The sequence below is a fragment of the Tympanuchus pallidicinctus genome, unplaced genomic scaffold, assembly GCF_026119805.1.
Source record: "Tympanuchus pallidicinctus isolate F22 unplaced genomic scaffold, pur_lepc_1.0 scaffold2, whole genome shotgun sequence".
NCBI classification, from domain to species: domain Eukaryota; kingdom Metazoa; phylum Chordata; class Aves; order Galliformes; family Phasianidae; genus Tympanuchus; species Tympanuchus pallidicinctus.
This window is the reverse complement of record NW_026294721.1, coordinates 4,394,690-4,409,774: the sequence shown is the minus strand read 5'-3', so window position 1 is coordinate 4,409,774 and position 15,085 is coordinate 4,394,690. Positions and strand designations below refer to the sequence as shown.

The 15,085-nt window shown below is 38.2% G+C and overlaps 1 long non-coding RNA gene across 1 annotated transcript in view; it reads left to right on the top strand.

The window, feature by feature from the left end:
• The first annotated feature begins 401 nt into the window (after positions 1-401).
• The window catches only part of LOC128080661 (uncharacterized), a 31,844-nt gene continuing 17,160 nt past the window's right edge, over positions 402-15,085 (top strand). Inside the window, exon 1 of the long non-coding RNA XR_008206841.1 lies at positions 402-538. This is a non-coding gene — a long non-coding RNA (uncharacterized LOC128080661). The remainder of the gene's footprint in view (positions 539-15,085) is intronic.

Genomic DNA, 15,085 nt, shown 5'->3' with positions numbered 1-15,085 from the left:
AATGCCACTCTAAAGTTGTTGGTTTTTGGCATCTAATCGGGTAGAGGATTCTCTAGTTCTTACACAGTGAGGGGATAGAATAGGCAATTCAGAAGACTGAATTTAAATGCCTGGTGTGGAAACAAATACAGAAACTACTACAGTCAAAGTCCAAAACAAGTACAAAATATAACACACACCATACAATTAAACACGCAAGGCCTTGCACAGGCAAACAGTGAGCAACTGCACTTATAACACCATCTCTCACCAAACCATGTTAACAACTACAGATCTGCCTCAGTGTGGAGGATTGAAAGAACTGTTAGCAGACACCTGGTTCAACAGCTGAGGCCAATCAAGCGCTGACCTAAAAACAGTGAGTTCACCATCTTACTCCCTCATAAACATTGAGAAGTCAAGTGCTCTTTGAGTTTTTCTCTGTGTCAGTTGACTGTGAGACAGAATTTCTTTTTGAGCATGGTGTCTCCTGAAGTTACATCTGTGCAGAGTTTCCTTGCAGCATGATGTTATGATGCCTTGCTGAATATGATCCTCAGTAGGTGACTTAGTTTTAGCTTAAAGATTTCTATTTGACTGTGCACGTATAACCTTTTAGGTATAAGCTGTTGACTAAGTCTGGGACTAAGAGTGGATCAGAACTAAGTAATACAGGTCAGATCAAAGTAAAAAACCATAACTTTATTTTTATCTATTGATAATAAAAATAATTATGCATCAGCACTGGTTGTGAGAGTGATCAGTTCTGTATTCCTGACTACAGCAGAAGGTGCAACTTCTTGGTTTCGTTGCAGTCTTATGCAAAGTAAGACAGTATTTGACCTAATTGCAGCCTTTCAGTGCCTAAATGGAGCCTATAAACAGGAGAGGAGTTAACTGTTTGAAAGGGTAGATAACAGCAGGACAAGGGGACATGGTTTTAGGTTGAAGAGGGAAGATTTTAGGTTGGATTTCAGGGGGAAACTCTTTACAATGAGATTAGTGAGGCGCTGGTATAGGCTGCCCAGAGAGGTTGTGGATGCCCTGTCCCTGGAGGTGTTCAAGGTGAGATGGATGGGGCCCTGGGCAGCCTGGTCTGGTATTAAATGGGGAGGTTGGTGGCCCTGCATATGGCAGGGGGTTGGAGATTCACGATCCTTGAGGTCCCTTCCAACCCTGGCCATTCTATGATCCTGTGAAATCAGTCCTGGTCAGTTCTGTAATCTGCAGGGATGAAGATTCCACAAAGGCTCCATTTGCAGCAATCTACTATCCTCACAGAGAAAATATTTTTTTCCTTAAATCCATCACAATTTTTCATATTGCATCTCAAGCATTGTAGGCCTTGAACTTTACTGAAGCCACAGCTGCAAACCTCTCCTAGCAGTATGCTGTGCTAACCTCAGTGCTGCTGCGCTATAGCTACTTGGGGCTACGAGTCTTTGCTGAAGAAGAATTATTGTTTGGAAGCCTTTATTAGGAATTTATTATGTCGTTCAAATGAAAACTGTTTTTGGCTGGTGATGACTAGTGCAGATTAAAGAATATGCAGCCTTCTAATCACCAATAGGTATTACTCCTGAGTAGTATTCTTGCCAGAAGGCTAATAAAGTAAATGCAGCTGCTATATGGAAGTAACTATGTCTGACTGAAAAAAAAAAATAGGAAAAATATAAGTGTATTTGTATTTAATATTTGCTTCTGTCTTTGTTGTGGATAGAGATCCTGTACTACATAGCAAAGCCTTACACTAAGGAATAAATTCAGCACTAATAAGCACAAAGAAGAGAAGGCATCTGTCTGTCTCCATATCTTTCCTAGGGTAGTGCCAAGGAAAGCTGATTCCTCAGTTATAAGTTTTTGCTAAAGCTTCTATTCTGCCAGTAGTAAAACAAGGTTATTTCAGAGGTGGCACAGAATTATTGTGTACTTCTCACACTGTGAATTTTTCTATTATCACTTCCCCCAAAGATTTTCCTTATCTAAGCCCACAGAAACATTTCTGCTTTCACAGTGCCCATAGCAACAAGAGTTTTTCAGCAACCAAAATGGTTCTTTCACTAAAGTAAGTAGTATGAAAAGTGAGCTACCTCAGTTTCTCTTCTCTTACACCAGGAAAGAAGAGAGCAATCATGCAAAGTTAGGTAACTTCACAACCTGTTTCAAATAGAAGCTCATCCATACATATGAAAGAATAAGCCTCTAAATTAAGTTCTGCAATCCTGACTCCTTTCAACATAGAGAGCTACCTGGAGTCTAGAATGCTCTGACTGTACCAGTTGTCTTCCATATCTGAAATCCATGATAATGTTCCTTCATTTGTTTTGCAAACTTCTTCACTGTTCTATTCCTATTCTGACTCAAGGGCACACCAAAATCCATGAAATACGCCTTTGGTTACGGAAGAGAAGTTGAAACGGTGTAAAAAAGGGAGGGGGGGAGAAAAAGAGAATCTTTCAAATATGTGGTGATTTGGAGTTAATCTATGGGTTGGGAGTATTTTCTGGGGGGATTTTGAAGTATAGAAGGATTCAAGGAAAGGAAAAGATTGTGAGGATAGGATTAGCATAATGTTTCTAATTATTGTCTTACGAAGCCCTTTTGACCTAGTGCAGCTTTATGTTGGGTGGTAGTTTTTATATATCATACCTTTACTGTTTCCATACCTGAAATGTGAAAAAATAAATGTCTGTGGCAGCTTCCGTTTTGGATAACTGCAAGAACTGAGTAGATTAGAACTGAAACTATGCATTTCTGTGGAAGATTTTTTTTTTTTTTTTAAAGTGCATCCTGCATTGTAATTTGTAATGAAATTCCTAAAGCTTTTCCTGAATGAACAAGACACTGAGAGCAGATATAATAACGATCTCTGCTGCAGCAGCAAAGTGCTTTATGTTGTTCAGTCTCACATAAGGATTCCACCTATATACTTTCCATAATGTCTTTTACACAACTTATCATTTCATTTAAATGCTTACATTACCCTTCGTGACATTCTTTTATTTTTTTTTATTAATCATTTAGGTGTTGGACTTGATGATCCTTTTGGGTCCCTTCCAATTCAGGATATTCTGTGACTATTTATTGCTCCTAGGATGTCTCAGTGGTCTTGCAGTTACCGTAGTGAACTGCTGGATCTAGAAACAGATTGACATATTCACACTGATTCAGGGCATGAAGAAGCATGTGAAGGTCATCAACTCCAACTCTTGGTTCTGTACAAGACAACCCAAAAACCAAGCCCTATGTCTGAGACTGTTATCCAAATCCTTCTTGAGATCTGGCAGCTTGGGGCTGTGCCCACTACCCTCAGCAGCCTGTTCCATGCCCACCATCACCTGCTGCATGCCCTTACCTAACCCCCACCAAACCATCCCTGACACAACTCCATGCCGTTCCCCTGGGCTGCTGTGAGGTCTCCCCTCCTTTGCTCTGGACTTATCAACCCAAGGGATGTCAGCTACTTCTCATACATATTCTCTTTTAGTAACTTTGCCATCTTTGTAGCTGTGTTCTTCAGAGGCAACTCAGAGTGGCACCTCTGGTGCCACTCTTCAGAGTGGTGGTTGTGTGAGGCTCCCTCCATCACACTAGGCTCTTCCAGTAGCTCTTGCCACTGGACACTGGAAAGGATTTGTGTTATGGCCCTGCCTGTGGGTGCACACATGCTGTTTCTGCATCCTGAACTGGCAGATAAGTGGGATATGAGGAGCTGATCTGGGGAGGATGGGAAGGCAATCTGTTCCAGCAAGCCTTGCCTCAAGCCCAAAGAATTACTGAGTGCTTAAAAGAACATAGGAAGACAAGTGTTCACTGGAGATCCCAGTGTATGTTTCTAGTCTGCTGACATGTGTGGTTCCGAATTTAGTGGGAGTTCACTGTGTGTACAAAGGTTTTTGATGGATGTTCTGCTCCTCTGCTTCACCCTGAATTTCTCACGTTACTGTCTGACCTGAAGTAGAGTGTTGCAGTAGTAGTGGACTGTGGCAAGGGGTTTTACTGTTTAACTGTGAGCCATATGTTTCATTTTTGTTTTGACACCAGAAGCTTTCCTTCTTGCACCTTCGCTATTTAATGTCACGTCCTCTGGAACTTGACATACTTTGTTTTATAAAGCAGCACAGCTTTGTGTAGTGGAGGCACTCCATCTCTGCCCTCCAACTGATTAAAAAACATCTGCACCCCCTTCCTGTATTACAGACACAATAAATCAAGTAAAATACAGGAGCAGAAGGCTAGCAGTAAAATGGCATTGATCTCTGTGTGTTATGTGGTTGTCAGAAGGATAATGCTGAATGTTGTGAGCAATGGTGAAGAGATCCATCCAGTAGCATGGCTGATCTGCAGCTTGTGCCAAGATGTCTGCTGCCAGCTGCATCCCTGGTACCTGGAGAGCTCACTCAATGCACTCCAGCCTGACCAGAAACACTCAAATGCAGCCTTGTCCTTATCAACCACAGAGCAGTAGCCATGCTAGAGGTACTTCTGACTGGGACCCTTTCCAGGCCCTGCAAACAAAATAAGAAGGAAACAAAATGAGTTGTCATCATTAGAATGCTAATTGAGATAAACAGATGAATATATTTTTAATTTTTGCAATATAGAGACAGGTGTGTGTGTGTATATATATATATATTTGGGTATATAAAGATGGGCATTAGCAGAACCCTGTCATGTTCATGGGAAATATATGTTTGGAGCATAGGATCTGAAATTTATCTCTGTGAAGTCAGTCACTATTAAAACTTGGCATTTTTCATAAAAGCTGATCAAAAACGTATGCAGTTATAATCAAAACGCGATAACTTTCTTTGAAATTTAGAAATGTCCTTCATCTCCTTTTCCTGGCAGAAAGCATTTAATGCAGTAAGGAAATATAAGTGTTGGAAACTTCTCAAGTTAAATTAAAGATTAAAACACTTGGAGTGCCAGGGAATTGAAGGAGTAGAAACGGTTTGGAGCTGTTGATACATACTGATACTAATATGAAGACAAAAAATCTCAAATGATTGGAAGAAGCCAAGGTTGTCTTTTATATTTTCCACATATTTATTTGTCTATTGCATCTACTGTACATCTGTCTGTCCTATTATTATCTATTATTTTTTTAAAAAATGAATCAGAATGTGCACATTATGAAAACTGAGGCCTGTCCATCCAAGTTGGTTAACTGGACTAAGTAGAAGCATCAGAACTATTTCTTCCTTCTGTTGCTCTGTTCCCATTAACCTGTTCTCACCCTTAATATGGGAGAGTTCATGACCACACAGAGAGTGAGACATCCCAGGTAAAGTAATGAGAAAGTTGTCCTAAAAACTGCCAAATTGCTGTGGCAGCTTCTGTGTTCTGAGAGTTCTCTAGCCAAACTTAAATGTGTAGATTTAAATGGCAATTCATGTTGAATTTAGAAAAGTCTGGCAAGTCCCTCTATCACTTTATCACTACCATCAAGGGAAAGCCATCTACGGAATGGTTGATTAATTACACAGTCACTAAACATCAGCTTATACTGTAATGTAGTATAGACAATACAATGAATATATATTTTTTTCTGAAGTTAATAGAATATGGAAGTGCCAAAAAAATCAGCAAAGACTAGTGATTTTAATAGGAAAAGTTTTAATTGTGGCATGAAGAATTTGATTATACCACAAATTTGTAGCCAGTCTGACAGAATCGAATTCAAGAATCTCAAATTCTCATTTGTGTACTGGCAACTAAGTTACACACTTAACAATATCTACTGCTTAGGAAGGTCCATGTCACATTTAGCATAAATTACTAAAGTTAGCATTTGAATTGGGTGTTGCTGAAAAAAATAGTAGAAAAAAATGTTTGTGCATGCTGCAGTTAATGTGTGACACTAATGAGACAGACCAGTATGGTGTACAATACAATGGCTTCCTTGGTATATTCCCTTTTGTATTGAACTGCAAATGATTTGAGTTCAAAACTTAGTGGGGAAAAAAAATGTTTTCAAACTAATAGAAACTCACACAACTTATTAGAATACTACAGCTGTAATATGTCTGTCATATTAACTCAGTAAAGCACAGAACCAATAAAAATGTGACTTGAGAGCAAGAGTTTAATTTCTATGCAGATGATAGTCAGATGTTGTTCCTCATCTGACAGAAACAAAGTAGAACTGACTGGCTCAAAGATTCTGCATTAGAAAACAAAATGATGCAAGATAGAAATCCATGCAGGAGTCCTCATTTTAAGTCAATACTAATCCTCTTGTCTCTGAGTTAAAAGCATTTTGATATTTTAATACCAGAACCATTCATCTTGAAAGTGCAGGTAGCTTATTCTTTCAGGCAGATTTCTAAACAAGGTGCAGCATGTGATTGCAAATGAAGAAGTGATGTGTGAAGGGTGCAATATATTAGCTTTATGAAGAAGCTTATCACATTATACTGCTAAAAAAAAAAACAAACAGAGTGTTGCTCTATGTCTGGAATGAAATGGGTAGGAATAACTTTTTCATTTTAAATAGTACATACTTGAAGACGTATTTGCTTGTCTGGGATTCAGGAAAGGCCATGATTGTAGAAATAATCATTCTTTCCACATAAAAAGAACATGTAGAAGTTAGGTTATTATCTTAAATGGCATTTTACTTTCTAGAAGTTTTAGGGGGCCTTTGAAAAGATCTCATCCTAAATGTCTTTTGTGCACTGTTCTAGAAGAAAAGCCTGTTGAAGATACATAGTGGATAGGCTTTGGGTATTATTCCTTCCTAGTTGTCTAGCATGGAGTAGGATGAAATGAACAGTAGCATTATATATTTTATTAAAAACTAAAGAAAATTATTATCTGTTATCAATGAAATGAAACTTCAGAGACCATGTATTGGTGGAAAGGATTTCACTTGAAAGAAGACAGGCTGATGATATAACACAGTTTTCATCTTGTTTTTAGGGAGAAGTGTTAAATAGCCAAGGTTTTTTCTATTCCTGTCCTTACCAATTCATCTTGGACAAATGACTTAAGCTCCTTTTGTTAGGCTTACCAATGCCAAAATCACTGTAGGTACACTTTAATGATTTGTGTAGGATTTCATATCTTCGGAAGCAAAATGTTACAGATGACTCTGTGCCATTAGAATGCTGACAGTATGTGAAAGATGAGGGTGAGTGATGATAATACGCCTTAGAATAAAATTGGGTAACAATTTCTAAAATAGACCAAAATTGTTCTGTGTACAGGAATCCAAAAGTAAGAGAATCACCATAAGTACATCTCATTCTTTTAAACAAGTACAGAAGGAAAGGCATGGTGATGTGGGTCTAAGAACAACTGAGACTCCTGAAACAACTCATGCACCACCATGCATTTTTTTTTAATCTGAAGTTAATGTACTTTGTGTTGTGCCCCTCTCCTGCTGAGAACCTCAAAGCAAAGACTTAACCAGAGCTGATCACCAATCTTTTAATACTTGAAAGTACGCATTCGTCTGAATTGTGTTCAGCAAGGTTGTGTTAGTGACATCTTTCCATTGAAGCCAGTCACCATAGACTTAATTGTGTTGCAAATCTTGCTGAGGCCATGTATAGCCATATATTTCACTTCATTGTACAGTACAGATGTGTTCTTAGGTATTCATCACAGTACAGTCTGTTGTAGAATTATAGTGATGATCATATTATGGTTTATAGTTATGTTCTGTTATTTTTTAAGCCCATTCTGTTGTTGTTGTTGTTTGTTTCCTGAAGACCTTTGTTATCTCTGCAATGGGCAGTTCAGTCCTCTTGTAGACTCACCGTTTGTTTATTCAGGAGTTCATTGTTTCTAAGCTTGTGGCTATCTGGAGACTAATGGGTAGGAATCAGAATCAAATATGAATTTCAGAGCATCTGCTCAAAGTTCTGAAGCACAGGAAACAAGATATATGATTGGAGTCACTGCAGGACAAAATCTGTTTTCTGTTGTGTTAAAAGTACTGCATCTCCCAGCTCACTGAGAACATTTCCTAAATGGGAATGGCTCAGTACTTGCAAACGTGTTTAGGCAGCAGAATTGCCATTTGAATTCGTGACATATATACTTTTTAAACATAACTGAAGACATCAGGTAGCTTGAAATGAATGCAACAGAAATCTTTTAATTCCTGTATTTGCCACTGCTTTTTTTAAGAGCAACCTGTGTAGACATGATGCAGTGTATTGCAAGGTAAAACTTTTGCAACATAAAAGAGGGACTTTTAACTCTTCAAAACCATCCAGAATCCTGAAGCAATATTGATTTCAGTTGTGACACCAGGGCAAGAAAAGACATAAGACAAATGGTATTTGAAGAAAGAGAATCAGATCAATTGCTTCCTTTTTTGCCAAGGTTGGTTAAGAGTTTTTTCTCTGATCTTTCTTTTTCTCTTGTTTACCTGGTGGTCTTGTGTCAGAAATACTTTTTAACTGTGTTTTAAAATGATCTAGAAATATTAGCAGTGGAGGAGCCTGATCAATAGGAACTTTCAGTTATGCAATTGAAAGTGACTGATCCAAGCAGAGGGTAAACAGAGGGCAAAATCTCTCACACACAGGTACTTAAGCAAAAAGAAATATGTGCGTGAAACAGACACAAGAAAGGGAATAAATAAATAAATATCAAACAGAAAACTAAATTTAGTTATTTTAGCTTTGTACGTGTGTACTCTCAAAAGAAGGAAATCCTGGTGGTGTCCAACAACAGGAAATGATGGGAAAGTATAAGAAAAAGCAAATGTATCTAATACTCTCCAGTATTTTCCCTGCTTGCATATTTTTGTAGTTTATAGACTTAATAGCTTGGATGTGGTTTCTATGTAATCCTCAATACATTTATTTTCTATAAACTTCAACCAAAAAAGCAATGAAAGCATCCATAATGGTTGATAGGTAGCAGTTTCGGAGACCATCTCTATTTTGAATGAAGAACTACTTCATCCCATTTGTTTGGGGCTTGCTTCTGACATGGCTTTTTATTATGCTCTCTGGGTCTCCTGTTGGAAAAGAGCGAAATGCATTTGGTCAGATAAATTCCATCCAAAACCACTGTCAGATAAGAAGTTAACACACTCAAAATGTTACCCGTTCTGATTCAGTTCTGTGATAGAGTTAAGACACTGAGGTGAGATACTCAGTTCACACAAAACAGACAGGACAAGTGCTCAGACATCTGAGCGGAACGGCTTGTCTCTATTCACTTCAGATAAGAACATTCTATTTTCCTCTACTTGTAGTATGAAGTGCCATTTTGCTTTTTTGTTACCTTTTTCAATTGTTTAAGAAGCACAATAGCCATCAACATTTTTGTTTTCTGTAGAAACCTGATTGCTTCAGAGAAGCTACTGGTGGAAAAAGTTAATTATGCGGAGTTTCCAGATCTGGGTTTGCTGTATCTTATACCTCTTATATATGGCCACTCTTTAAGGTCATCTCAAGGTTTAAAAAGATTGGTTTTCATAGCGGTGATTTGCTTCTGCCAGATCTGGTGACATTTGAGTGGAGAAATAGCTGGACAAGCTGTAGTTCTTGAAGATAGGAAATATTTCTTTACTGCATGCAAGTAATGTAGAGAGGAATAGATTATTTTTATTTCTTATCTAATGTCAGAGAGGAGAATTTTACATGGATGAAACAAGCTTCTTGTGTCAAGAAGTGAAACTGAAATTTAAATGTAATTGAATGTTTCTCTGTGACTGTAATTTAATATGCAGATGACAGCATATTGTCAAATATCCATAGGTGTTGGTTCTTCACTCTTCCTTACAAATTTTACTGTAGCACATCGTTCCTGACAAAAGTTGTTAATTTGTCATTAAAGGAGAAAACAGTCAAAATGTTGAGATTAATGTTGAGTAGATAAATAACAAGTCACAAATAAATTACCAAATGAAAATTCTTGTTTTTATTTTTTGTTCAGTGTCAAAATAGCTTCAAATAAATCTGTTTGGTGTGTAAATTTGTCTGAGTATTTCAGAGACCATTCTCTTCCTGATTCCTCCCCTACTCTTTACCTCTTTTAACACCAATATTTGTAAAGCATATGTTTTCCAGGGAGCATTGGACATATAATACTGTAGATTTAAGCAGGGTTTCTTAACACTGTTTGACCAGATGAGTAAAATTTATTATTTTCATACCTAGAAAACTGGTCATATCATACATTTCCATCTCTTGGAAATGTAACATTGCAATAATTATGAAACACTGTAATATTTAATAGAATAATTTCAATAAAAGGGAAAACGATATATAAGGATCCAAAATCACTGACTTTTTTTTTTCTTTTTTGAAATCCATGACTACACACCAATACTCACTTAAGGAGTGCTAGCTTCTGTAGTGATGCTTTTTCATTTGGTGTTTGGTTTTCCTGTGCTCTGAAGAGCAGACAGGTTTGCTGGTACCTGAGGAGAAACCCAAGAATTTTCTTTCAGTGGTGTGTTGCACTGCGGCCACTTACAGATTTGTCTTTAAATCATCATTAACAGCTGTCAGTGTACTATGTAGGTGAAATCAGGAAAAAGGCTGCAACTTTGTCAGTGTAAAGGCTGCATAATTAAAGCAGTTATGATGTTAATATACATCCCTGTAATAGAAAAAGGGATTAAAAGGCATCCCCTTGCTTTGCTCAGGTTCCCTCTATGTCATCTGCTGTGCAGGTGACCTCCTTCTGAGCAAAATTCTCTTGCAATAAGGTTGTGACTTGCTAAAGATAAGACAGTGAAGAGATCTCTCTTGCTGTTATTTGACATTTTTACTTGGTTTATTTTTTTAATGCTGGGATTTTGTAACGCATATTTCAAAACCCTCAAAGCTAATAAATAGGCTGTTGTCTGTGCTATGAATTAAATAAAATTACTGTTTATTGTGGGACAGTTATTTTAGAAGTCAGTGATGTTTGAGGGCTACAGAATTCTGGTTTTGTATGTTTTGAAATGTAGCAAGCACAGAATTGGTTTTCATCAGGTAGAGGTTTGCTTTCAATCCTGATTAGATTAGAGGACTGTATGCATCTGTTAATGTACATCAGTGCTATTCACATATAACTCCTATAGCAGTTCTCTGCCTTGCAGTTTGCTGGTTCTTTGGATACGTGTTTGGAAGTTGCAAAGAAAATGTTTAATTTTGTTTGTTTCGTTTCATTTGTTGTCCTGAGGCAGATGACTTTGACTTTGTTATTCTCTTTTTATATGATTGTGATGTGCTTCCTACTGACACTAGGATTTTAATAATATATGTCAAATAGGTTTCTTGTTCTGAGAGTATTCAGTTACTCACTGAAGCCAAACTTCCCCAGTGTAGTTCTTATTACAGAAGCAAATCCTTGGGCTGGTTTCAATAACAGCTTCCTGGTTGATCTTTAACTTTCTCAGTGTGTTTTTCCACACAGAAGGTGGTGACACACTGGGACAGATTGCCTAAGGAGGCTGTGGATGCCCCATCCGTGGAGGCATCCAAGGCCAGGCTGGATGTGGCTCTGGGCAGCCTGGTCTGCTGGTTGGTGACCTGCACATAGCAGGGGGTTGGAACTGAATGATCATTGTGGGCCTTTTCAACCCAGGCTGTTCTATGATTCTATGATACTATTAATATAATAAACATTGACTGAATTTCTAGAGTTTTTTCTACTCCTAGTCCTCTAACTGAGCCCTGATATTACAAGAGCAATTCATTAGCCAAAGTATTAATAGTCCCTGTTTTTTGACAAGGAGAAGTTGAAAGATAAATCATTTATTTGAGCAGAATTTAGAATAGAGTTTCATCTACGCTTGGATTTTCCCTGCTGATTTCAGTGACAGAAATGTTAGGTTTCTTCTAAGAGTTCTTAGGCTACTTGCTCTAGATATATGTTATTTACTGCTGTAGATGAAAAAATGTTGGGGACAATTTAGTGCTCCCTGCTTAGCTCCCTTCTTTGCCCATTTTTCCTGCCTGAATGTCTTGTCACTTATACTATAGTCAGTACTTGGAAAATTAATGAGTGTCCAACAATGATCAGTGCTCTCAGAATACAGTCATTACTCATTCACACAAATTAAAGCTGCTCCTTAATTCTGTGGTTCTTGGGGAACAGTTTTCTTCCTAGGCCAAATGGGTTGGATTTTAACAGGATATTTTTTGTATTTCCTCCTTTTCATCTGAAAGCTGTTTCTTTATGCAAGCACAAATATAAATGTTGTTAGCTAATACCTGAAAGTTGTAAGGCAGTTCTGTTTGTTCTGTCCCTTCGTATCAAAACTGCTGCAACAAGCTGCTGTGAGCTGGTTTACTAGTCTCATGTCCTTGGTAGCCTTGTACTCCATGACTTCTATATCATCCTGTTGATTTTTTTTTTAATCTGAGGTGGTAATGAAACTGTTACCACCACTTCTCTCTGTCCCTTCACTCTTACTGAAGCTTCTCTTACTGCCTGCTCCAGCCAGTGTGTAAGCAGTGGCACAGAAAGGATTTAGATGTGGTCACCTCTGCTCATTTCAAGCACTTCTCTCTCCTCTGAGCCTCCTCTGGCTGTGGCTCTGCTCTTGCTCATCATTCATAAAGACATGAAGATGCTCCCTACAGAACTACAGGCAGAATGATTTGCAGCCCCTTTCTTCCAGCAGTCGTTCCCAAGGTGATTTACAGAGTTGGATTCCACTCAGCTTGACTAAAGGTGGGGAAAGACAGGCTCTCTTATTTAAGGCAGTGCTAAATAGAGGCTGCCCAAGGGGTGTGTGAGCTGGACTATTCGCGAGAAGCCAGACAGCGAGTAGAATCACAGTTAATTCCTTGTTTCTTATCTACTGCCAGGGAATGGTTATTAATGATGTGGACTGGCTGTGATTTCTTCCTCTCAGGATAGCTCCTGGGCCATTAACTGCCAGATCCTCCTTGTTCTTACAGATGCATCCCTGTTTGAGGTGGGGAGCCCTAATTTTTCATTCCTTCACTCGCACATACAGTTCACTTTGGTGGCAGCCTAGTTGTTTGGCATAGTTGGTGTATTCTTAGGTACTGAAAGCATTTTGAAGATTTCATTTTTATATTTTTTAAGTGAATGATCTGTGTTTTCTACTGTTCAGGTATGAGATTTTCATCTTTAAAAGCAATTTCTTAGACTTGCCTTATGCTGTTCAGCAATCCTGCTTTTCCAGTAAATCAATCTGACTTTATTGTTTTGGCTGCATCTTCCTGTAGGTTTGTTCTTTCCATCTACAGGACAACACTTTTTTATTACTTTATTATTCAGGACTACCAGATAATGTAACATCAGCACAGCCACCACTCTGATGTCATCAGGAAATTATGTTTTAAACTAATTGGATCTTGTAACTTGTTCAAATGCAGCCTGATATTGCTCTACTTTGACAAGTACATTGAAGGGCTCTAAGAGAGAAATGGGAATAGAAATGCAAGTATTTTAAAGGGAAAGAGAAGTTTTATAGTACATTAGAAGTGGCAATAATTTTTACTGTTCACACAGTACCAACACAGCAGAACAACAGCAATATCTTGGATGAGGATCTGAAGTACTTGCAAGATGTGTGAAACCTGCAAAACCTGTAGCAAACATGTTGTTACCTACATTAAACTCTTGGAGAGGTGAGACAGGTAGCAGAGAGGGAGGTGCAAGCAAATACGGACCCTGTGTTTTTGACACATAGTCTGATGTAACGTGAGCTAATCTCATCCTTAACAGGGAGCCAGTTTTTTCACTGAACTTCATTCAAGACAACTTTTTTTCATTCCCTACTAATTGCTTTGGGTGCTAAGTACCAACTTTCCTTCTCCTGACAGACATTAGCTTTCTGTCAAAGATCAGGAGAAGGAAGAAAGTTCAGTGCCTTGAAATGAATCTGCATGCTCTTCAAGGGCAAGTATGTTATGGTTCTGAAAACACAACGCCCAGCCTGGCTTTTTTTAGAGGCCAAAATGGAAACAGTACATAATTCTACTTCTCTCAATTTCCATTAAGTAATGAGAAGTCCCCCACGAATATGCAGAGGCTGGTTTGTATGTTTATGTTAATGACAAGTGAAACCATTATTATTGCCTAAAAGAAAGTGCCATGCCATCAGAATTAATAAGGTGAGTTTTAATAGAATTCTGAGTGTAATTTAGACCTCAGAGTCCTTGCTACAAGCTGCTGTTGTTATGCAAAGACTGCTTTTCCCCTGTTTGGCGCACTCTGTACATTCTAGTCCTTTATGTTTTGTGGAACACAGTTGCATAGGCTGGCAAACGGATAGAAAACACAAAACTTGATATTATACAAAGCAGCACTGTTTTGACCATGGTGTGCTTGCAATTACACCTACTAATGCTGCTGCCTGTTAATTTTTGTGTTCTAAACAGCAGCACCTGTTGTCTGAAACTCATTGCTAATAGAGTTCAGCTACGTGTTTGCTGTTTACTCTTAAGCTGCAATATCTTTGTCAAAAGTTCTGTCTCAGTCTACTTCTCTAGTTTTAGTAATAAACATAAATTAGAAAGACATTGGTAATTTGCTAATCATAGAATCATTAAGGTTGGAAAAGACCACTAAGGTTATCTGCCCCAGGCCCCACAGCACCTTGGTGGCTTCCTTTGGGCTCTTTCCAGTGTATCTGGGGTCTCTTCTACTGGGAGCCCAGTACTGGGCCCAGAACTCCAGGTGTGGCCACACCAATGCTTAGTAGAGGGGAAAGGTCACCTCCCTCAATTTGCTGGTGGTATTTTGCCTAGTACATACAAGGATGTCACCCTTGTTGTGAGTAAGGATACACTGCTGTGTCATGTTCAGCTTGGTGTCTACCTTTGGGATGACAAGAATAGATTATTAAAGGCCTGAAATTCTTTTAAACTTGAATTTTTTTTTTTTTTCTCACTTCAGTTTTATGTCATTGAAGAATCCTAGTTTATTCTTTATGAATCTTGATTCCTTGATATAGAAACTACTTCAAATCTGTGATTATGCTTTATATCCTGTTTAAGTTGCTAGGTTAGTTTTCTAATGTCCCTTATTGACTCTACCTATTGTCAACTGTAAGGTTATTCTCTTGAAGCTTGAAGTGCTTTTTAAGGGCTTCTTCCTTTCTGTAGCTCCTGTTTTTGAAGCAGAGTGTAACTCTTGTGGATTTGTTGTAATGTAAAAAGAAATT